At 38.6% G+C, this 25,682-nt stretch overlaps 1 pseudogene; it reads right to left on the bottom strand.

The window, feature by feature from the left end:
- Nucleotides 1-551: 551 nt before the first annotated feature.
- The window catches only part of LOC148162017 (gamma-taxilin-like), a 44,159-nt pseudogene continuing 19,028 nt past the window's right edge, over nt 552-25,682 (bottom strand).

The following is a 25,682-nucleotide window of genomic DNA, read 5'->3' as shown; positions in this document are numbered from 1 at the left end:
TATTTCATACCCTACACTTGACATTTTAACATGGCATTTAAATGAGCTACCAGACAAAACTAATCATCTTTATATTTTCTTTCTTTCCCTCCCTTCCTTTCTCTTTCTTTTTCTTTCTTTCTCTCTTTCTCTCTTTGTCTCTCTCTCTCTTTCTTTTGTATCAATGGACTATAGAGTTTAAATTAGTATTAGTTTCCACATTGGGAAACCATTTACTTATGATAATTACACAAGGGGCAAGATTAAGGCAAAAGAATACACAAAGTGAAAAGCAAAAGGCAATGAACACATGTATTCCAGGGAAAGGGAAGGTAAGGCAGGTGTGCAATACAGCTCTGGAAAGTGTATACATTAAAACAATGCAAGACTGCTTAACAGCCTCCTGTACCACACAGTCCAAAAGTTCTTGAAAAATACAGATATAATAGAAAAAGTTAAGAACATTCACCACAAAACCAACAGTAATTAACACAGAAAAGTTATACACAAAATACCACTCAATACAGTGATCACACTTCATGTTAGTCAACTGAATCAGTGTCTGGAAGAGATCATGTAGAGAGGGTCTTTGGAGCTGCTTTTGTTTCATTCACTCCCTCAAGCTCAGCATCCAGGTAGACCCCTGGATCTTTACTAGAGGAACTCAACAACTCATTCTGAGAAACAAGAGCAGTGCAGGACCGTATTACAGGTGCAGCTAAATCTACATCCACTGCATTGACAGAGACCTGCTGTTTCAGGACTTTCACCTGCTCACTGAGCTCATTTCTTTCCATTTGGAGAGCTCTACACAGCTTCTTTAACCGTTCCAGTTTTATCTGAAAGGCCCTGTACTCTTTACCGCGGACGGCTTTCTGAGGGGGGAAAGAAAAGGGCAGAATTCATGTAACCATTCTACATGTAAATAGAAATTATATTACTGCATACAAAAAAAAGGAAATTAAGAAATCTGTGCTATACTGTAAACTACCTTTTGTCATCTGTTGAACCTCCCTCTATAATGATATTTAAAATATTTATAATTATTCTGTAGCAATGCAAAAAGTTAAATACTCTTCTTTCATATCTCTTTAAAGTAACCAAAATCCACTTTTTGACTGCAAGTATCTATGTCAAATTACTGAAGTATTAACAAAATTCAGGATTTTAAATTAAAATGCTTATTTCTTTGATTTTTCTTCCTTTCCACCATTTTCTAACCCTAATATTTTCTCTCATGTTATAAGCTCAATATTTTCTCTCAATGTTATGAGCTACTCCTTATCCAGTTTATGAAAGTGAGAAATTTAGCAAATGGAATATACTTCAGCTTCCTTTACAGCAAACCTTGCAAAAAGTACTTTGCTGCCTTTGGAAGTAAGTCAAGATACAAAATCAACTTAAAAGGTTGTTGGGTTAAAAGTTTGTTCTCTGTCCATAGGCAATTTGAATAAAGTTGTCTTCCTGGAAAAGCTGGGATTCTCAACTTGTGTACTCCTGAACCAGCAACAGGAACATATGCTGGACACTTGTTAGAGATGCAAAATTTTAGGCCACACCTCAGATCTAATGAATCAAAAGCGGGGGCAGGGTGGGCACAGCATCCTGTTTAACAAGCCTTAGTCTCTATAAGCTAGGTTTGCTGTAGAGGAAAGCAAAATCTACTTACTTTGTAGGTGTCTATAACACAACCCTGAGGTAATAAGTTGGGGAAATAATTTTGATCCCTCACCTAAGACAACCTAACTTACTACAGGCAAGAGACCATGTAAGGAAACCTCTAGAAGTGTTAGCCTGCCTTACTACTGAATTAAATGAACAGTTATTCATGTAAAGACTTCTCACCTCTTCAGGCTTTTGCAGAAGTACTTTATTATTATTTTCCCATTTGGTACGCCATATTATCATCTCTTTTTCCAGTTTTTTAATTTTCTTTGTCATCTGTGAATCAACACAATTGTAAATTTAAATTCTCAGTTGCATTCCCTGACCCACCACGAAAATATCTTATATTGTTCCTCCCCTCCCTCATTAGTGCACTTGCTTCAACCAGCTGATAGCTGTGCATGTCTTGCTAAAAGTAGCTGCGTTTGATTGTTGTTAGCAGAACTAATATAGCAGAAACCCCTACAGTGGTGGCAGCAGGAACCAAAGTAGGTAGGAGTTTCATATAATCAGAAGAACAACAAACTTGATCTCCTCAATTTCAGAGGAAGCAGCACATGGAAACTTCAGATACCACCACACTCCGAACTCTTTCAGTTAAGAGTGGAGTGCCATTGATTCCAGCCAGAGGTAGCAAGAAATGGGACTACCTTCTCCCTAAATTGTATCAAAAAACATCCATGACCTCGAGTTTTCTATAGAGACAGTACACTAAACTAATTCATCAGATTTCCAGAAAGAGTGATATCCTTAGTCCACAAAGAGATTAAGAATCTAAAACCCTATCAAGTATCAGAAGTAAAGGCCACATATTTCAGGCAAGTGATCAGGAAAATGATACTGGAATTATTAAATCCTTAGCTTTAACCATCCTCACAACTCACAAGACTATTCTATTTCAAGATTGTTATTAAAGATAAAATGGGGGTAAAAATAAGAGTGATCTTAAATTAATGCTACAGGACCCCAATTCTCCGAAATTCAAAATTAGATTCAACTATGCCCATCAATCACCCATCTTTCCAATATTCCTTTAGTGTTGGTCTGCACATCAGCTCTGTTCCAAGTAGGGAAGCTGCATCAGGCACTGTTAAGGGAAACTAGGATAAGCCAGAGCCAACACCCTGTGCCATAGGTAATTGACCAGAGAAGTCCCACAAGGCAGAGTAGGACAACAGCTGTGGGAGGAGCTCCCGAAAGATCTAAGTTCAGTGTTGCCAACTGAAAGAGGACACTGAAAATAGGATCTCTACAGGCATTAGCAACTAGCACAGAGGAATATGTTCCACTGCAGTGAGTTCTCCAGAATGGTAGCAAACTGAGGAGTCCCTGTCCGCTAATACTTTCTCTGTGTGGAGGAGTTTCCCTTCCATTGCAGCACCCAGCTGAAAGGACTGGCAGGCACAACCAATCTGCTGCCTGCTGAATTCTAGGCACCACTGGGTGTTAAAATACCTGAAGGTAGTAACTGGACTACTTAACATGGCTAAGCACCATTTGAAACACAGCAGTTAGCTCTGTTATTCCCATTCTTAACAATGAAGGAACAGAAAAGTTAAACAACGTGTCCAAGGTCTACCGTAAGTGATGACCAGGACTATTAATCCAAGAAATCTGACTAACGAGCATATGCTCTCAACCATCATGTAAGAGCTAGTAATAGTCATGCCTGGTATGTACTGGATGGCTACAAAATGTCAGCCTTACTGTTACTCATCCTCCATTGACCACCATTTCTTTTTAAATCCCAATTTTAAAAGGGGGAAATGCCAAGCTAAACCGTTTGCCCCATGGAAGTTACACAATGCAAATAACAGAACCCAGTTCCAAAGTCCATGTTCCAAACCAAGGTGGCTGTTTATTTATTTGGGGAAGAGGCAGGTAACTTAGCCCACATTCTGAACTGGAATGATCCCAAACATTTTTCTACCCTGAATTTTAACAGTATTTTAAAATTTTATAAGGACGTCTGTCCCTGTATATTGTATGTATAAAGATCAAATTTAAAAGAGCAAGAATACATTCAGCTTACCTAGATCCTCAGAAATCATCTATTTCAACCAAAATATATCATAACTTCCCTTGACCTCAATTTAAAAAAAAAAATAATGCTCTGTGAAAAGAACTGGGTGGGGATCATCTGAAGTGATTTTTTTAAAACAAAATCTACTTCTAACAATAAGCTGTCTTTAATAAAAGAATTATTTTTAACGATGATAGAATTTTGAGAGCATCAAGATCATGCGCAACTTGGAGTAATTTCAAGACAAAATGTCTGAGTATGCCAGGTGAAGACCAGGAAAGACAAAGTTAAAATCATATCAGTTCAATATAAACTCATCCAAATACTAATTACGCTTAAAATGACCTCAGATAAATTTAGTGGTAATATTCTACTTAAAATCATGTAAATACCTTTTCCATTTCCTGCCGGAAGGTTGTAAAGAGTTCATTGCTTTTTGCCATGGTAGTCTGGAATTCTTCAAACTTATCCATATAAAGAGAAAGCTACAGAAAAAAAGTATCAAATATTCTGAGTTCCAGATAAGCGATTTACACTCCCAAAGACTTGCAAAAGAACGTACTATAGTGAAACCTTTGTTATTTGTTATAAGTGCTACAAAGAAGAAGAAATGCTCTGAAACTTCTGAAATCTTGTTGATTTAATCTAACTATAAATATCTGAAATGTCAAGCCTTTACTAGCTGTATTATGTCAATAATGAAAACTAAAATTTCCTGAAACTATAAACTTCCTATAACTATAATGCTTTATACACTACCCCCTGTCCATACATTTGAAGAACTTCTTGCGGGGGGGGAATCTTTCTTTTAGATCAGTAGCCTGCATAGTTGTTAGCTTGATACCAAGGTTAAATCTTTCCTTAATGTAGGCAGGAAAATATAACAGAAGGTGAAGAATGGCTTGGTTGGAGGATAAAGAATTCAGTGGGACTGTAGTTGAGAAAAAGGAAAGCTAAATTAAGTTAGAGACACCAATTTTTCTTTTAATGCCCACCCTCAAGAAGTTTTTAAATTGTAGCTGGGAAGACAATGCCAACCGAGCAGCCCAAAGGATACAGCATGCAGACTCCCTTCTTTCTTCCCCTGAGAAAAGGAGTTGCAGCGGAGGGGAGGAACATGCATAGTAGTGGCCAGAAGAGAAAGCTCACATAGGTGAGTGCTGAGCTAGGCCTCAGGATGGGCTGAATTGTTTTACGTAGGCCAGGGGGAGCCCTTTGAAGACTGTCTCCAAATATGAAGGTAATTAATTTTATACAAATATTACATACATATTATATATGGTACATGTTACACAGTGTATGTAACTAATATATGATTATATTATGTTCAGGATGAGGAAAGAGGACCAGAGAAATATAGTGGTTTGCCCAAGAAAAGTTTAGAAAAGAATAAAAAACCATCAGAGGCCCAGAAATAATATAAGTGATATCTTTCCATTTTCATCAGTGCTGTATGAGAACTAATAAACAAAACCACCTGAACACAATGGGGAAGGGATAGGATGTGGTATGATGGAACCGGTCCACCCCGTTATCACATGGAATGGGTCATATGGGAAACAGCATTTACAAGCAAGTTCTGCTTAATACCCATCACCGGTATTAAGGAGAGCACGTTCTGCACGGAGCACTGGGTGTTATACGCAAACAATGAATCATGGAACACTACATCAAAAACTAATGATGTACTGTATGGTGGCTAACATAACATAACATTAAAATAAAATAAAAATAAATAAATAAAATAAAATACATATAAAATAAAATAAAATAAGTAAAATAAAATAATAAAATTAAACTAAAATAAATAAAATTAAATTAAATAATAAAATAAAATAAAAATAATAAAATAAAATAAATTAAATTAAATTAAAATCAAATCAAATCAAACCAAATCAAATCAAATAAAAAAGCAAGTTCTGCCGCACATGGGAGGGAGAAACACACTAAAGGGAGTGTTACCGGTAACAGGGTAGACAAGATGATTATAAGATAACCAACTCACTTCCACAGAAAGGGAAGGCAAGGACTGAGATGGCATAGGCTTGCAGGCCCCTTGCGAGCCAGGGTCATTCAAGGACTGCAGTGAGAGTTAGGAAAGCCAGGCAAACCTGAGCAAGGAGGAGAAAATGTTCTCTTCCCCTTATCTCATGTTGCAAGTTCTGAATGCCTGGATCTGCAAGAAGTGGCTCTTGACTAGATTAGAGGCGTCCCTCCTTAGGACAACAACATGCTGTCTCCAGAGGAAGGGTGGCTGAGAGAATTCTTTAATGTATCTTTCTTCAAGGATGTTAGTTTAATCCCAGTATGTGTGAAAGTACATATTGTTATGCTTACCTGATTGCTACAAGTATATAGCTATGTGGAAAATAAACGACAGCATGCAGTTGCAAGGCCTGCCTTTGCTCTGCATCCCCTGTGTCCCGGTGATTTCGCGACCCTTACCCAGGGACCCCAACGCACTAGACGTTGACAATTGGCGCCCGAACAGGGACCCTGAAGGACGTACAGGAAGGGTGAGTAACTTAAAATAACAGGGTTATGGGACAAGAAACTTCTACTCCTTATGTTCGAATGCTGAAGCATTCACTTGCTGTCTATGGCATTACTGTTGCTTCTACTGATATTGAGATGTGCTTAAAGGCGGTAGTAAGAGATACTTTTGAGCTTGCACCGTCTCAGGAACCGAGTGAGTGTGGCCACATTGAAACAAAACCAAAAGTAAAATCGGATTCCGGGACGGAGCACTTACAAAAGATTCTCCAGCGGGTTCTAGCTATAGCAGAGGGATCTAAGAAGCCCCCTAAAAAACCCTCCGCTCCACCTCTGCCACCCGCACCAGGTCTTTCTCTTAAGAATCCTTTCCTTTCTGCTGCCTTGGCTGAGCTTGATGCGCTAGAAGATAGCGATGATGAGAGCGAGGCTGATAATTCTGTCTTTGCTTTTCCTGTTATCAGGCCTCCCCCGGTCCAGGGAGTAGCACAAGCACCATATTATAAAGGTATCGGAATAGAGGATATCGGTCGCTTGAAAAAGGCAGTGTCTCTATATGGACCACAGTCACATTATGTGAAGGAGCTACTTAATGGATTAGCTTGACATTATAACAACTTTTCCCCTGAAGATTGGAGGGTCCTTTGTAGAGCCCTTCTGAAAGAGCCTGAGTATCTGCAATGGCAGATGTGGTTTTCTGAGCTATGTATGGATCGGGCTCGTCAGAACACATTAAGCCCTAACCCTCGTATACAGGTTATAGATTATCAAATGTTGGCAGGGATAGGTCAATATTCTGATATTGCTGCCCAGGTTAATACCCCTGAAGAAATTCATGAGCAATTGCGGGAGATAGGTTTAGAGGCTTGGGAACGTATTCGGCCAACAGGGGAGCACTATGGATCATGGACTAAAGTTATTCAAAAGACTAATGAACCTTATGTTGAATTCTTATCACGATTAAAATTAACTTTAGAAAGAACTGTTATTGGAGAAGAAGCTAGACAACAGTTGTTAAGACTGCTAGCATATGAGAATGCTAATGAGGATTGTAAGAGAGTTATATTACCCATTAAGGATACAGGAGACATTAACACTTTTATGAAGGCCTGTAGGGATGTAACATCAGAAAGTCGAAAGATGCAGCTGTTTGCTGAAACTATGGCCACTACTTGGCATTCCTTGCAGTCCAAACAACTAGATAAGATGAAATGTTTTGGCTGCGGGCAACCAGGACATTTGAGAAAGAATTGTAAAGGGAAGAAACTTGATAAAGGGCGTGGGCTTGGAATTTGTCCACTATGTAAAAAGGGAAAGCATTGGGCTCGCGAATGTCATGCTAAACTAAATACCAGTTTTGCAGAGAAGCACCAGGGAAACTCCATTTCGGGCCCTACCCCGGGCCCAGGACAAACGAACAGGGGAAACCAACTATATTCTCCCTTAGCCCAGCCACCCAACACAGCGCCACAGTGGATATACCAGCCATAAAATCATTTACTTTAAAAGGAGGGGACAAACCGCAGAGAGTGCCCACTGGCATTTATGGACCTTTGCCAACTGGCACCTTTGCTTTATTAACTGGACGCTCAAGCCTGACATCAAAGGGAGTAACAGTTCATTTAGGCATAATTGATGCTGATTATATGGGAGAAATCCAAATTCTTATGTCTTCCCTAGTTGATATATCTTTTGAAGCAGGAGAACGCATTGCCCAATTATTGTTATTACCTTACCTTTCTGTCGGTCAGTCTACTGTTATTAGACATGGGGGATTCGGTAGTACAGACACAAAAAATGTTTTTTGGACTACACAGATAACTCATATGCAGCCCTTGATGAAAGTTAAATTGAATACTAAAGATATTACTGTTTTACTAGATACTGGATCAGACATCACTATTATTAAGACTGCTGATTGGCCTGAGAAGCTCCCCTATACTATCGTGCCTTGTCACATAAAAGGAGTTGGCAATACTCCCGTTCACAGTATCGGCCTAGCTACTCAGTTCGTGACATTTACTTCCCAGGATGGTCAGATGGCTGTCCTAAAACCATATATTTTAGATGTTCCTTTAAATATTTTGGGCCGCGATGTCCTAGAGCAGTGGGGAGCTCATCTCGAATTCTAACTGTAGATGGAACCCATCAAAATTTTATGGAAATCTGAAGATCCTTTGTGGATTGAACAATGGCCTTTAACTAAGGAAAAACTTACTGCTGCCCATCAATTGGTTCAAGAACAATTACAAAAGCAACATATTGAGCATTCCACTTCCCCGTGGAATTCTCCAATTTTTGTTATAAAGAAGACCTCAGGTAAATGGCGTCTACTTACTGATCTACGTGGGGTTAACAACTCCATGTTCCCTATGGGGGCCCTTCAGCCTGGTATACCTTCGCCAGCTGTCTTACCAAAAGGTTGGCATACTGTAGTTATTGATCTACAAGACTGTTTCTTCACTATCCCTGTGCATAAAGATGATAAAAAACGCTTTCCCTTTTCCCTTCCCCCTATAAATAGACAGGGACCTCATCAAAGGTTCCAATGGAAAGTTTTACCTCAAGGCATGATGAACTCTCCTACTATGTGCCAGCTTTATGTTGATGCTGCTTTGCGCCCTGTACGGCAAAGGTGGTCCCATGTATACATATCTCATTATATGGATGACATCCTGTTCGCTAGCCCTCATCAAAATGAATTGGATAAAATTTTAAAATTATTACCTGAGTACTTTGCTCCTTTTGGCTTAATAATTGCCCCAGAGAAAATTCAAAAAGGAGATATCATCAATTATCTGGGATATGTGATAGAAAGAAATGCAATTAGGCCACAGAAGATGGCTATTCGTAGGGATAACTTGAGAACTTTAAATGATTTCCAAAAACTATTAGGGGATATTAATTGGTTGCGACCCTCTCTAGGTATCCCTACTTACCGATTGCATAACTTATTTGAAAACCTACAGGGAAACCCTGATATCAATAGCCCCAGACAACTTACTACTGAAGCCGAAATTGAACTACAGTTTGTAGAGGAAAAAATTAAATCTGCTTTCTTAACCCGAATTGATCCCTCCTTGCCTCTAAAATTGTATATTCTTCATACATGGCAATATCTCACGGCTATACTAGGTCAAAATGAGTTACCCATTGAATGGATCTATACTAAACATCATTTTTCAAAAATTATTATGCCCTATGGTATTCAAATAGCATATCTGATAGAACAAGCTCGAGACAGGGCTATAACCATAACTGGTTGTGATATTATGGACATTATTATCCCCCTGTCCAAGGATCAATTTTCATTTTTGTTACGAAATATGGAAGAACTACAAATTGCTCTTGCAGGGTATGTTGGTCAAATTAATTATCATTTTCCCAAAGGAAAATTATGGGACTGTTTTCGTAAACAAGAGTTTGTTATTCAGGATATCATCAGTGATCAGCCCCTAATTGATGCACCCACGGTCTTTACCGATGGCTCCAAAACTAAAAGTGCTTACTGGACCCCTACTAAATATTGGGTTCAATATACAGACTTTAATTCAGTCCAGCAAAATGAATTATTCGCCATTACTCAGGTGTTAAAGGATTTTCCCTCCGCTGTAAATATTATCGCTGACTCTGCTTACGCTGTAGGAGTCCTTAAAAATATATACACTGCTGTTGTACATTCACATAAGTCCAATTTACTTAACCTATTTTTACTTTTGCAAACTTTGCTTAGAAGCCGGAATGCTCGTATTTATGTGACTCATATTCGTTCCCATACTAATCTTCCTGGTTCATTGACACATGGTAATGCTCAAGTGGACGCTTTGGTGTCATTTGCATCTGCGGAGGAAGAACATAATTTATTGCATACCAATGCCGGAAGGTTACATGTTCAATATAAAATTCCATACCGTCAAGCAAAATCTATCGTGAAGCAATGTCCAATCTGTAGACCTTTACATCTGCGCACTACAAAAGCTGGGGTAAACCCCCGAGGCACATATGCCAATGAACTTTGGCAAATGGATGTTACTCATGTGGTGCAGTTTGGCCGATTCTCTTATGTGCACGTAGTAATAGATACTTATTCTCATTTCATGTGGGCTACGGCACAAGTTGGTGAAACTGCACAACATGTCATCACCCATCTATTAGAAACTTTCGCTGTGATGGGTTTACCATCTATCATTAAGACAGACAATGGCCCTGCATATAGCAGCAAAAAATTTCAAGCCTTTTGTAAACAATATAGTATAATGCATAAAACAGGCATTGAGTACAACCCCCAAGGACAGGCTATTGTGGAACGTGCGCATAGTACTTTAAAGTTACAAATTAAAAAATTAAAAGGGAGGAAAAAGGATCATATATTATCATTTACTCAATCTAATGCACGTTCTATTTTGATACAGGCACTATTTACACTGAATTTCTTGAATCTTCCGCAAGGAGATATTCTTTCCCGAGCAGAAAAGCATTTCATAGAGGGAGAGGCTGCTCCTCCTCCGTTAAATGAAAAAATATGGTTTAAACCGGCTGCAGATGCAGAGTGGCAACCAGAAGGAAGGGTTATGCTTATGTCTCCACAGAGGATGGACGGACCTGTTCCTGGCTCCCCGCGAGGTGGATCCAGCCAAGGACCAATTCGAACGGCACCGTATCCTGTCAGGCGACGAGCAAGGAATCCAGACCACGATGAACTTCCAATACAGGCCATGGCACACCTAAATTTGGGGGGACGACGTCGCCGTCGGCAAACATTTGCTACTGTTTTGCCTACCTGGGGACAAATTAAAAGGCTTGGTGGGGAAGGGCAAAAAATCTTGCAGCGGACAGGGAAGGCTTGCACACCCGAAAATTTGTTTTTGGCCATGTGCGCTTTACTTACTGTATCATCCTCCGCTGAAGCGACAGATGTAAGCTATTGGGCCTATATACCCAACCCACCTAGGATGGAACCTGCACCCTGGGGAAGTGCGGATATTCCTATTTATACTTCCCCAGTGATACTTTCACCCCCTTGGAAAAATCTTACTTACCTTAATCAAGATGATGGCTCCCTATTTGATTTTCTACATAAAGGGGATGGTCCTTACATTTGTCTTGGCCCCTCTCCCTGTGCCAAAATGAACTGGCAAAACTGGATCCTACCCGGCGATATGTCTAATGGATCCCAAACTCATTTACAAAGATTTGAGGCATGGTCTCTTAACATGACATGGGGAAATGTTACATTTGATAAGTTCCCCTCATTTCCTGTCTGTCCTGACTTCACATACATAAGACTGGCCTATAAGCCGTTTGTATGGCAGGAATGTGTTGGAAAGTTTGCAAAATTTTACAAGAATTTGCTTATGTGGGGGCCATATGGTCAATTTCTTCGGAATTGCTCAGAATGGAATAAAACACATTGTGATTTATCTTTAACTTATAGGATACCACCGCAGAACAACTGGAGTGAGCCAATGGTAAATCATCAATTGATGGCCTGGGGAGATGGCGGCATTGCAAATCCTCGTGTAGCACATCAGAAATTTCCTGATCATATTCAAACACACTTATGGAAAATTGCAGCCACGCTTAAGACTGTTAGAATTTACAATGGAACTTTTTCTGGCACAGCGAACTCTGCATCAACTTATAATTTCACTATTTTTAAAGAAATGAATGTAACTGCTTGTGTACCTCTGCCATATCTATTTCTGGTTGGGAACTTTAGTTTCTATAATGGAATTAACTGTATCAAATGCCGATTATACTCTTGTGTTAATAATTCTATAGAATTTAAGCCAGAATATTCCTTAAACAACTTGAGGGATTAGACCCAAAAGGTATCATTCAGAGTTTAGGGCATACTGCTGGAGGAATGGGCATTGTGTTGCTAATTGTTATCTTATGCTTTACGCTGCTACATTTCTGCTATATAAAACCGTCCCAGAATTCTATGGCCACCCTCTGGAAGGCAATTTTATTAAAACAAAAGAAAAAAGGGGGAAATGAGATGGCATAGGCTTGCAGGCCCCTTGCGAGCCAGGGTCATTCAAGGACTGCAGTGAGAGTTAGGAAAGCCAGGCAAACCTGAGCAAGGAGGAGAAAATGTTCTCTTCCCCTTATCTCATGTTGCAAGTTCTGAATGCCTGGATCTGCAAGAAGTGGCTCTTGACTAGATTAGAGGCGTCCCTCCTTAGGACAACAACATGCTGTCTCCAGAGGAAGGGTGGCTGAGAGAATTCTTTAATGTATCTTTCTTCAAGGATGTTAGTTTAATCCCAGTATGTGTGAAAGTACATATTGTTATGCTTACCTGATTGCTACAAGTATATAGCTATGTGGAAAATAAACGACAGCATGCAGTTGCAAGGCCTGCCTTTGCTCTGCATCCCCTGTGTCCCGGTGATTTCGCGACCCTTACCCAGGGACCCCAACGCACTAGACGTTGACAAAGGACCAGGCTGAATCAAAACTCAGGAGCGATGTGGAAAATCCTGTGAGTAGTCTGTAGAGGGACACACACTGACAGGGCTTCTGAAGGTGCTGGCCTGCAGTCAGAGCAATGGTGCTGCTCAGGGAGACAAAGGGAGCAGTTTGGGCACTTGAGGGAGATAAGAAGTTATGGCAGTCTGGGCATGGTGTGCATATACTGAAGATGGAACAGGTAGACTGTCCCATCCAAGAGCTCAATGGTGGCTCAAACTGGGTAGTTAGTAAGTGGCAACTACCAACACCCCTGGACGTACATGCCTGCCTTATGGTCAACACACACCAATGTGAGTCTATCCTCAACAAATGCTGGAAACTGACACGTGAGACTGAGTCTTGGAAAGGAGAGCCACATTTAAGGACTGGGACAAGGAAGAGGCGACAGCAAAGGATACAAAGTAATGATCCGATAACACGACCCATAGTGACACAGATGTACAGACAACAGAAGTTGCAATAAGAACAGCCCAACAGAATCAGAGCTGACTGGGCGCTTGATCACACGCCCTTTGCTGACTGGTACTGGAGAAATTATCAATGATCCCACATTAAAGAACATCTTCCAAAGCTGTATATAGACATTGTATACCTTCTCCACATCAATCCTCTCTGCCTTTTATATGGATTTCTGAGTATATAGGACTAATAAGCAAGGGTTTGAAGTTTCTGGAAGCATGCTAAGCAGAGTCATAACTTATGCTTCATAAGAAGAAAAGACTTCTCATATCTGATTCCTCTTCAATTTTCACAGTAAGTGGGGCTACTAGCTTTATCACCCATATCACATTAAAAACTGTTCCCAAAGCGATAAAGAGCACTCACAGAAGAGTTGCTCATGAGCGTGTGTGCCAGTCTTAATATATGAGTGTATTTTAGAACTAATTAAGAGAGTCCTTATGTTAAACACCATTTAATAAAGTTTTAAAAAGTATGTGATATTTTTTTCAACAACATATAATTTGGTTAAGTAAAAGAATAAATTATATGGATAAATACCTAATTGTTATTGTCTATAAGCACTAGGTAGATATTAGTAATCTTTCAGAGATGGAAGCACCATCTTTCCTGGACCTTTTTCTGAAGCGATGATGCAGCATCTACTTCCTTTATGCCACATAAAGCAACTACATAAGAAGGATGAACTCAAAGAATCTGAATTCCTCCTTTAGAAAGTACACAGACACACACTACACACACTCACCTGCAAAGTGAATTTGGTAAGCATATGCAGGTTTTTAAGACGACACATACAACAAGGTATGTATTTTCTGCCTGTTTTATTTTCCCCATAGAACAAAATTCAAAAGCCCTGGAGAAGATAATCTAGGACATTGGAAAGAGGACACTGAAAATAGGCTCACCAGCCATCCAGACTTGCTTGGGACTAGGGAGTTCTTTGAGACACAGGACTCACAGTGTTAGTTTGAGAAAAGTCCTAGTCAACTTATGATGATTTAGTTACCATAAATGAAGAGGAACATTCCAGGAGGTCAAGAGATCTATTTTTCAGTTCTAGCTGGCATTGGCTGGGAACAACAACTCACAAATTCTACTATCCTCTGTTGTCAAGTTACCTGCTGTTTTAATTGTACTTCTTGCTGTTTCATTTCTTCATATTTGTACCTCGATTCTGTTGCTTCTTTTAAGAACTAGGAAACAGAAACATTCTGGCAAAATACTAATAGCAATTACACATGTGGCTGAAACGTTAAATAACCAGATACTTAGGTTTACTGTTCCCTCTCATGATTTTCACAAGAATCACAGGTCAAGCATCCTATTATATCAGTTGCCAAGTATTTCTATCTTTGATCTGCACCATCTGCTAATACTTTGGAATGTGGGAAGCATCTTTAAACTGCTTAAGGAGAAAAAGTACCCTGGAGGCATAATAGGGTTTATAAAACTCAGGGTTAAAATTGTCATGTTTAGGTGAACGAAATCAGGCAACTACACTTAGAAGCACAAAACAGGACTGGAAACCTTGGCATTATCTAGGTGGTTTAGAAAGCCTTTCCACTCCAAGAGAGACATAAGATGAGGCAGGTAGAAAGGGGACACACAGAGCAAAGCAGTGAAAACAGGTATCAGTTTCTGCTTACATTTAAAAAAAAAAAGTGGGGAAGAGGAGGGTCTAGTTTTGTACCCAGGTTTTTAAGAAAATTATATAGTAAAAAGTTGTAGAGTAAGCAGTTGTGAAATTCAGTCTTTGAATTTCAGAAGTAAAATGTCACATATATTACAAATAAGGTTTGTAAACCAACCAGAAAGTATAATACATGTAATGTATGTATGTACACGTTTATGTATACATACGTGTACACACACACACACACACACACACACTCTTTATACTCCAGGTTGGAAATGGCAACAGTTCCTTCAGTTGTACACCAGGTATCACTGTTGCACTGCACTAAAGGTGTCCATGCTTTGGAAAATCCATCTTTCCAAACTCAGACTTAGTATGTGTTGTTCACATCCTGAGGAAGATTCAGGAACTAAGCATTTCATATCATCATTACCTCAGCATCTAGGGTACTTGAATGAAATGTGAAATGCTTGATGAAATAGTCCACAATTTATCTAAGCTAACTTAAGAATATACAGTTTGACCTGTATGTTACATATGAGATTTCACTATGTTCACAATTACTGACACACAAAATAATCTAAGTACATCTTCAGGGGAAAAATGCTGCATGATTAAGGAAATAGGGAATTCTGTTAAATTTTACCAGAAAATTATACCAGAGTTGTTAAACAACTAGCTTGCCTATTTCAAGTTACTCATTTAAGAGAAAATGTAACAGGCTATAGGAGACAGTAAACTTGATCTGAAATGTAACTGTCTGTAGCTCTTAAGGCCTAATTTGCCAATACCTGCCACAACTATTGTACCTGGTGACTGTTACCTAAAAATCAAGATAACATTCTACACGTGAACAAAATCGCCAACTGCAGGTCTTTCGACTCACTTGGTCTAATTATTTCCAAGTCTATTTCTGTAAGAAAATTTCAACAGAAATAAAAAGCAGAATGTATTCTAAAATTTCTCAATCTTGACAGTAAAAAAACAAATTACATGCCCAGGTCTATGTAAAATATTGAATGAATTTAAGGATTTTAAATATTTTGTTTACAATTGTGCAATAATGGTTTAGGAAACAGAACTTACAAACTCTCTCTCCCTTTGGTGTTATTCATCTGCTTCCTCTATGAGCTGTGTTATTTGCTGAAGCCTGGCATCCACAAGCTGTTGCTGCAATTCCTTATGTTTGAACACTTTATCAATATGCTACAGAAAATATAAAATTTCTCCCGTCACTTAATGAAAAAGGCTATACATTGGTGAGGAGATACAACACAAGTTAACAATAATTTCCTTCCCTGTTCTTTCTGCTCATACCACCATAACTAGTAACATTGGGTCTTTCTATCCTTGTGTTTGCAGAAGCATCTATTCATGTCACCTTGCAAACCACTCTGCAGCTGCAGAAATGATTCCCTCTGACTACTAAGCTGAGGCCATTCTTGTTGATGGGGTCTAAGCCAATCAATGGCTTTGTAGTTCCTGTTTCTGCTTTACACTGAGAATTAGGCTCAAACTATCAAAACAAACAAACAAACAAACAACAACAACCAAAAAACCCCAGACAGATAAGGAGATCCAACTACGGAACCCATTTATCATACACACAACTCCAGGATACTTTTTCTCCTCATTAAATTTCCCCAAATTTCTTAGAGTAGATAGTAGTAGCATGGTAAGTGGTAGGAATGGCCTGGGGTTGCATCATGGCTCAGTGTATGGCCTTGGACAAATTCTGCTCCTTGATGAATCTCAGCTCCTTTATTGTCCTATATGAAGGACAGCCACACATGTACCTTCTGACGTTATTGTAAAAATCAATACAATGCTTACAGTATTTAATGTGCTTGGTGCCTAACCACATTAGACACTTAGTAAGAGAAGAGGTCATTCCTATTTCCAAACTGGGTTGTTAAGTAGTATTTCTGTATAATAAAGTCATCAGAACATCCTTTACAGATGGAGAAACATTAAAACTTTTTGTTCAATATTCCATGTGATAGGAAGAAATGCTAGATAATAATCAGTCATCTAAGTTTTAAGGAGTGCACTAGATTTGTCTAAACAATTTGTAAATTGTTTAGATTATCAAATTATATTCTGACCTCATTTACAAAAAAGGGCAGACGAGAGAAAATTCTAAAACAAAAAGACTTACACGTAGTATGATTTGAACATACACTTCCAAAATGTGCCACTCTAATAATGAAATAGGCTGTCATTTGTAACAACCACAGAATGAAAGAAAACTTTAAGAAAATGAGGACTTTATAAAATAAACGTAGTGAAAAGACAATCCACTCTGTAGGGCTGAAAAACAGTTTCTTCAATAAATACACTGCATGGAGAATGAACACAGAGATGGAAACCTGTATTTGAAAAAAGACTTGAGACACAACAACCAATGAAACGTATAAACCTTGTTTGGATCTGATTAAAACAATCTTAAAAAGGCGGTTGGGGAACAGAAAAAGGTGGGTAGTGACAAGGTAGTTGATTAAGTAATTATTATTAAATATTTTGGTGTGAAAATGGTATTGTGTTTCTGCTTCAAGAGAGTCTTGTCCTTTCAAGATATGTTCAAATAGTGCTGAGTGAAGTAATATGACATCTCGGATATGCTTAAACACAGATTTGCTGTTAAAAGATGAATGAACGAGAATAGTTAGGAAAATGCTCAAAATCCTAACTATGTTTTCAAAGGCTGTAAATAACTCCGTAAGTTAAAACAATCTAAAATTTGAAGTACAATTGGATAAAGGCCATAGAAATTGTTGTTGGATTTGTTTGGGGGCTCTTTTGGCGAATAAAATACACCATTTTAAAATTTACCATTTTAGCCATTTTTATTGGTCAGAATGTTTTTGAATTAGCAGTTTTAATCTGTTGTGTGAGGAGTTCAACACACCTAATGCCACATTTTACTACTCTTAAAGCATAATAAAGGCAGAGGAATGTACCCTCTGGAAAACCCAAAGGCTCTCACCCTGTACACTTGAACTCAGAAAGTAACAAAATTTAATGAGCCTGTTATCACCAATTTCCTCTTAAGCTGGATGCCACGGAACTTCCAGACTAGTTTGTGTAAAATAACTGCACCTGTACAGCTATAGATCATTCCTGTAAACTTACTGTGTGTGACAACCAAGCAGATTGGGTGCTCTGTTAAAAGAAGCTTCTTTTTTTTTTTCTCCCAAAAAGTATGGTAGGTAGAATGCAATGGTACTATACCTTGTATCATCATAGATATATGATGGATTACCATGGAAGTCTGAGTTATTGGATATCGGGGGGCCAAATATTTATTTACTGGTAGGTTGGGTATGAGAAAAACAATCTGTATGCTAAAACCACAATCTTCTACTATCGCAGGGAAAACAAGTACCACTTAACATGTCTTGCAGAAAGTACCTCAAATCCAAATCCAAAGACTCTGGGGTCATCAGTGATGATCCCCAATTAGTCCTTCACAGTGTGCCTAATACTTTCCTAATGAATGCCCGACTACTACCCTGTGTACACAAGTTTTCAAATATTGTCCTGTGACAGTAGTCTTTAGTAATGAATGGTGAAAAGTTTTTCATAACAAGATGCTGTCTAAATAAACAAAACGTCTTTACCTCCTCTCTTAATGCATTCTGTTCAACAAGTTTCTTCAGCTTCTCTCCCAGTTCAGTGTTTTCCTGGCAGAGCTTGGCATTGTGTATGTCATGTTGTTCCAGCTGTGCCTGGATTTCATCTAAAGTAAACTGGAAACGTGCAGTTGCTTCTTTACGATGTTCTTCCTCTTCTTGTGCCTGCTGCGTATTTTCTTCCTTATTATCCAAAATAATTTCTGTTACTGGTATGGTATAAAACTCATACATAAACTGCTCATGTTACTGCTATGTCAGTTCATGTAATCCTGCCCCAAGTATTGCTTCTCACCTCCTTCTCCTTATCTATGACCAGAAAACTTTCATTTAAAAGCAAACATTTTCCTAAGTAGATAAACAGAGAGAAACAACTGCCCTGCTTACCAAATAAGTGTTTTGCTGACTTTGCAGACCTTACTGCCCAAATCACAAGTAAGAAGCTTCTCCACACAGTCATATTCTTCCTCATTATTTTCCCCATTATTCTCCTCACTGGTTTGGCAAAACATCATTCTATATCAGTCTGAAGAGAGATGTCCCATCTAGCAGCCTACTTTCTGAGTCACACTTTCCATTCCCTAAGGGTCAAGGGACACATGGAACCTTTATTTTAAAAGCTTATTCTCCCAGTGCTCATCACAACACGTGCCCTCCTTAATACCCAGCAATGGGTTTTGTACACAACTAATGAATCACTGAACACTACATCACAAAGTAATGATGTACTGTACAGTGGCTAAGTGAACATAATAAAAAAAAAAAAAACCCTTACTCTCCATCCTTCATAGGATACAAGCACAAAAGAGCTTTACCTAAACAATGATCAGTCTAGTCAAAATGTTAATTTGAAATAAGGAGGAAAAAAACCCACTTTCGTTAAATCCAAATTTAAGGCTTCTAAACGGGGGGGGTGGGGGTCAAGCCTCACACTACATAAGGATTCATTTCATGAGTCGTCCTATATTCCAGGGAGTTTGCTGTGACAGAGGTAATTAGAAATCCTACTTAATCAAAATCCTACTCCATTTGTACCTGCTTAGCTACTGTTAGCTAAAGGCAGACACGTTCCCTTTATAGAAGGCAGAGTCCTTCTAGAGTCTCTGTTCTTGTTCCTTCTTCCCTGGTTTACACAAATTTTGATACCTGTTCCCTCTTCCTTTATGTATAAATATACATATACTTTATGTATAAAATCATATGCATATATAATACACACACATATAACCCTTTTCATATACAAATAATCAAATAATCTATAATCCTATATACAGGACATTAATTTATATATAGGACTACCTGGATTTATATATACTTTTTACATACACACAGGTACATAAAATCAGCCTAGGTATAAGTGCTATTCTGCAGTATTTAGCAACTGAATAGCTGAAGATTGGCAGAGAATACTCAGGCACCCTCACCAATCAGCATCCATAGTGCGGCTCAGCTCTGCAACCTGTTTTTCCTTCTTAAACTCATTCTGATTCAAGTCTGTACCTACCAGTCTCTTCATTTCAGCTAAGCATTTCATTTCTTATCTAAGAAGAGTGTGGTAATCAACTACGTTAATGATCAGCAGAGTATCTGGCCACCTTGAGCTCCCTACTAAGCAGGAAGGCTATGGACGTAAACATCAATACCATCTCGGTTCCCTGTGATCAAGTATAAGATATACATACTACAGAGCTCTTCCTTGAAGCTGAAACCATGAGTTGGATAGACAGAGTGAGTCTCAGATTTATAGTGGACTCACATACAGCATTAACCCAGGCAAAAATGAATAAACAAATAAGCAAGGTAGTACGTCCTTGAGGACCCCACAAAGTCCTCTGCTCAGGAACCTAACCTATCAGAGCAAGTGTACCTAGGAGTATGAACGGGCACCCATTATTCCAACCAAGTTACAGTACAGCAAGTGAAGCAAGGATTTACTTCGAACACATACACAGTGATTATAAAATCACCCTAACGATCTCCTGAAAAACAAAAAAGTCAACAAACTAACCTTTAATGTCCTGTTGTGACACTGAAGTTCCCTGCAAAGAGACTCTAGCTTGTTCCTTGCCAAGACAGCCTTGCTGTGTTCACTCTGCAAGTGAACTTTCTCTTTCACGATCTGGGCTTGTTTCTTCTGCAGAATCTTCATTTGCTTCTGAACATTCCTGCTCTCCTCCAGCTAAAATTAACAAGCACTCCATATGTTTACAAAGTAAAGTAAGAACCTCTGAGTTACAGTTGGCAAAATTGGGGAGGTACCATCATGGAATCTTTCTACTACTCTCTTATTCAGTTGAGACATAAAAAAGGTATGCAAATAATTTAGTGTATGAAGAAAATCAAAACTCAGTGTCTATTTTTTTCATGAAAAACAAAGAGAGATCTTTTAGGAAAACTTCTTATGAACGTACACACCATCTGGGTTTGCTTTTCTACAAGAACATACAAAAACTACTTTATTGAAAAAATTAGCAGCTCTTTGTGAGTGAGAAGAAGGCAATTGTAGACAGAGCAAATTATAGGAGTCTTGCTGACACTTCAATAAAGCTTTCATGAAGAAAAAAATGTTGACAAATGTTGATTTATCAAACACTCCTAGAGGTGGGGCACCTGGGTGGCTCAGTTAGTTAAGCATCCGACTCGGTTTCAGCTCAGGTCTAATCTCATGGGTCATGGGATCCAGCCGTGTCTTGCTCAGTGCTCAGCAGGGAGTCTGCTTGAGATTCTTGCTCTCTCCCTCTGCCCCTCCCCCCACATGTTCAGGCAACTCACTTGCACTCTCTCTCTCTCTCAAACAAATAAATCTTAAAAAAAAAAACACTCTTGGAGGCAACATGTTTACAGCTACTAAAAATACTTTCATTGAAATTCCTGCCAGGAAAGAATAGTTTTGCTTTTGAGTCCTACTATGGTCTATGATTACAGCACATTTACACTGGTAATTCATTAACAGACAGAATACAATGAACAAAACAGCAGTAGGGACAGCAGGAACAGTTATTTTAAATGTAAATAGACTAAATTCTCTAATCAAAAGACACAGAGTGGCTGAACAGATTTAAAAAAACAAGACAGACTAGCCATTTGCTGCCTAGAAGAGCCTCACTTCAACAATAAGAATGCACAGGACTGAAAATGAGGGGATGGAAAAAATTGTACATGCAAATGGAAACCAAAAATGCTGGGGTAACTACACTTATTTCAGACAAAACAGATTTCAAAGCAAACTCCACTGAGACAAGAAGGAAGATCACCCAAACAGAAAATCAATCTATGGATTAAAAAAGGTTAGACCAAAAGGATATAACAAAACTGCACCAGAGACACCCCACCCAAAAGCAGAATACACATTTTTCTGAAGTGCACCTGCAACAGTCTCCAGGAGAGGTCTTATGATAGGCCCCAAAGCCCATTTTGAGGACACTGAAATCGTATCATCCTTTTTCAAACAATATGGTACGGAACAGGAAATCAATATCGGGGGGGAGGGGAAAATACACAAATGTGTGGAGATTAAACATCACATACTGAAAAACCAATGGATCAATGAAGAAATCAAAAGAAATTAAAAAAGATCTTCTGACAAATTAAAGTGGATAAACAACTTACCAAAATGGGACGCAGCAAAAACATTTCTAACAGTGATGTTCTTAGTAATAAATGCCTCCATCAAAACACAGAGCCCAAATGAAGAACCACCTAAATTTATACCTCAAGGAACTAAAAAACAAACAAACAAACAAAAAAGAATAAACAAAACCCAAAATTAGTAGAAGTAAGGAAATAGCACAGATCAGGTGGAATAAAAGCAATAGAGGCTAAAAAGGCAATAGAAAACCTCAGTGACTAAGCTGATTTAAAAATAATAATAATAAAATTGACAAATCTTTAGCCACAATTACCAAGAAAACAACAGGATTCAAAATCAGAAATGAAGGAGGAGACATAAAAACAAATACCACAGAAATACAAAGGATCATAAGAGATTATCACACACAATTATAGATCAACAAATTGGACGACCTAGAAGAAATTGATAAATTCCTAGATTCAAATAACCTATGAGCAGAATCATGAAGATATAGAAAATACGAACACACAACTTACAAGTAAGGAGATTAGCTCAGTAATCAACAACTTCCCCACAAACTAAGGTTTAGGACCCAAGGGCCTCACCAGGGAATTCTACCAAACTTTTAAGAATTAACACGCCACCTCAATCTCTTCCAAGAAAAAACTGAAGAGGAGGGAAAACTTCTGATCTCATTTTCATGAGGCCAGCACTATGCTGACAGCAAAACCAGACAAGGACAAGACAGGAAAGTAAATTATAGGCCAGTATCCCTGAGCAGCATAGATGCAAAAACCTTCAACAATATATTAGCAAATCAAATTCAACAATACAGTAAAATGATCAGACACCACGATCAAGTGGGATTTATCCCAGGAATACAAGAATGGTTCCACATTCACAAATCAATCAATATGATATACTACAACAACAAAAAAATAAAGGACAAAAACCATAGGATCATCATAGTACATGCAGAAAAACCAACATCCATTTATGATAAAAACTCTTGATAAAGTGGGTTTGGAGGAAACACACCTCATCACAATAAAGGCCATATGTGATAAGCGCACACTTAACATCACAGTCCATGGTGAAAAGCCGAGGGGGCTCTGTGTGCCTCAGTAGGTTAAGCATCCAATTTCTGATTTTGGCTCAGGTCATGATCTCAGGGTCTTGAGATCAAACCCTGTGATGGGCTCTACCCTCAGCATAGAGTACTGGAGATCCTTTCTCTCCGTCTCCCTCTCCCCCTCTCTTCCCTGTCTCTATAAATAAATCAGTGCTTTCCTGATCTTTAAGATCAGGAAAAAGACAAAGATACCCACTCTCACCACTTTAATTCAACATAGTAGCAGAAATCTTAGCCACGGGGTGCCTGAGTGGCTCAGTCGGTTAAGCGACGGCCTTCCTCTCCGGTCCTGATCCAGGGGTCCTGGGATCGAGCCCTGTGTCAGGCAGGGAGCTTACTTCTCCCTTTACCTCTGCTACTACCCCTGTTTGTGCTCCCTCACTCTCTGTCAAATAAATACATAAAATCTTAAAAAGAAAGAAAAGAAATTCTAGCCAAGCAATTCAACAAGAAAAAATACTAATAAAATAATTCAAATTGGAAAGGAAAAAAGTGTCTCTAACTAATTGCAGATGACACGATATGTATGTAGAGAAAACCCTTACAACTCGACGAAAAAACTGTTAGAATGGATATATGAATCAGTAAAGTTAAAGAATATAAAATTAATATGCAGAAATCAGCTGTGTTTTTCTCTACACAGCAACAAAGGGAGTACCAGAAAGAGAAATTGGGAAAACAATCCCTTATACGATTACACTAATAAAATACTTCAGAATAAATTTAACCAAGAGGATGAAAGACCTGTACTGAAAACTATAAGATATTGATGAAAAAAAAGAGGAGTGCCTGGGTGGCTCAGTTGTTAAGTGTCTGCCTTTGGCTCAGGTCATGATCCCAGGGTCCTGGGATCTAGCCCGCATCGGGTTCCCTGCTCAGTGGGAAGCCTGCTTCTCCCTCTCCCACTCCCCGCTGCATGTGTTCCCTCTCTCGCTTTGTCTCTCTCTGTCAAATAAATAAATAATAATAATAAATGAGTAATATACAAATAAATGTAAAGCAATTCCATGCTCATGGGTTGGAAGAATTGTCATTCTAAGATGTTCATACTACCCCAGGCAATCTACTAATTCATGCAGTCTGTATCCAAACTGTAATGGCATTTTGCACAGAAACATAACTGTCCTACAAGAGGCTCAGAACCACAGAACCACCATGGTGATTAGTATGGACGTTTCTTGGAAAGTTAAAAATAGGAGTACCATATTCCACCTGTGAGTACTTTTGTGAAGGAAATGAAGGTACAAACTCAAACATATATGTGCACCGAAGCATTATTTACATTAGCCACACATAAAAACCACCTGTGTCGACTGACTGATGAATGGATAAAGAAGTCATACACTCACAGAAAGGGGAAGGGGCATATTATTCAGCTATAAAAATGGAAGGGAATGCTGCCACTTGCAACAACATGGATGGGCCTTGAGGACATTATGGTAAGTGAAGTAAGTCAGGCAGAGAAAAATAAATACCTTGTGACCTGACTTATATGTGGATCCTAAAACAAAAACAAAAGAAATTCTGGTGGTGGCCAGAAGCAGGGTTGGTGGGGGAGCCAGGAATGGGTCAATGTGGTCAAAAGGTACAAACTTCCAGTTATAAGTAAGTCCTGAAGATGTAATGTATTATATTGTGACTGTAACTAACACTGTACTGTATATTGGAAAGTTGGCAAGGCAGAAGATCTTAAAAGTTCTCATCACAAGAAAAATAAAATTTGTGAGTAATGTGTGTTGATGGACATTAATTAGACTTATTGTGATCATTTTCGATCATATACAAATGTTAATCATTATGCTGTACAACTGAAACTAATAAATGTCGTGCCATTTATATCTCAATAAAAAATGTAAGTAAATAAATGGGCAAGCAAATGCATGAGCCTACTACACACTGTCCACAAGAGACTCACTTACCATCCAAAATACACATAGGTAGAGTAAATAGGTAAGAAAAAGACATTACACACAAAGAGAACCAAAAGACAAATGGGGTGGCTATACTAGTGTCAGGATATTGTTAAGATGGCAACATTACCAAAGTGATCTACAGATTCAGTGAAATCCCTATCAAGTTTCCAATGGTGTGGGCTTTTTCGTTTTGGTTTGGTTTGGTTTTTGGTTTTTCACAAAAGTACAAAAATCCACCCTAAACATGTGGAATATCAAGGGACAAGAATAGCCAAATACTGAAAAAGAACAGTTGAATATCTCACCACTTCCTGACTTTAAAACTTCTGCAAAGCTATACTAATCAAAATAGTGTGGACTGGAATAAAGGCAAACATGCAGATCAATGGAATAAACAGTACAGAAATAGTTTTTCAAGTACATGGTAAATGATTTTCAACGAGGCTGCCAAGACCATTCAATGGGGGAAAACCTGTGTCTTCAACAAAAGATGCTGGGGAAATAATATCCAAAAAGAATGAAATTAAAGTTTGCAGATGACATAGAAAATCGTAAAGACTCCAGCAATAAAACTACTATGGGTCATAAACTAATTCAGCAAAGTGGCAGGATACAACATTAATGCCCAGAAATAGGTAGTGTTCCTATGCACTAATAACAAAGTAGCAGAAAGAGAAATTAAAGAAACATACCATTTATAAT

This window comes from Eumetopias jubatus, unplaced genomic scaffold (assembly GCF_037043125.1).
Source record: "Eumetopias jubatus isolate StellerSeaLion01/CBP00866 unplaced genomic scaffold, mEumJub1_p1.0 scaffold_27, whole genome shotgun sequence".
Classification (NCBI taxonomy): domain Eukaryota; kingdom Metazoa; phylum Chordata; class Mammalia; order Carnivora; family Otariidae; genus Eumetopias; species Eumetopias jubatus.
Note: the sequence above shows the minus strand (reverse complement) of the source record. Positions and strands in the feature narration are given on the sequence as shown.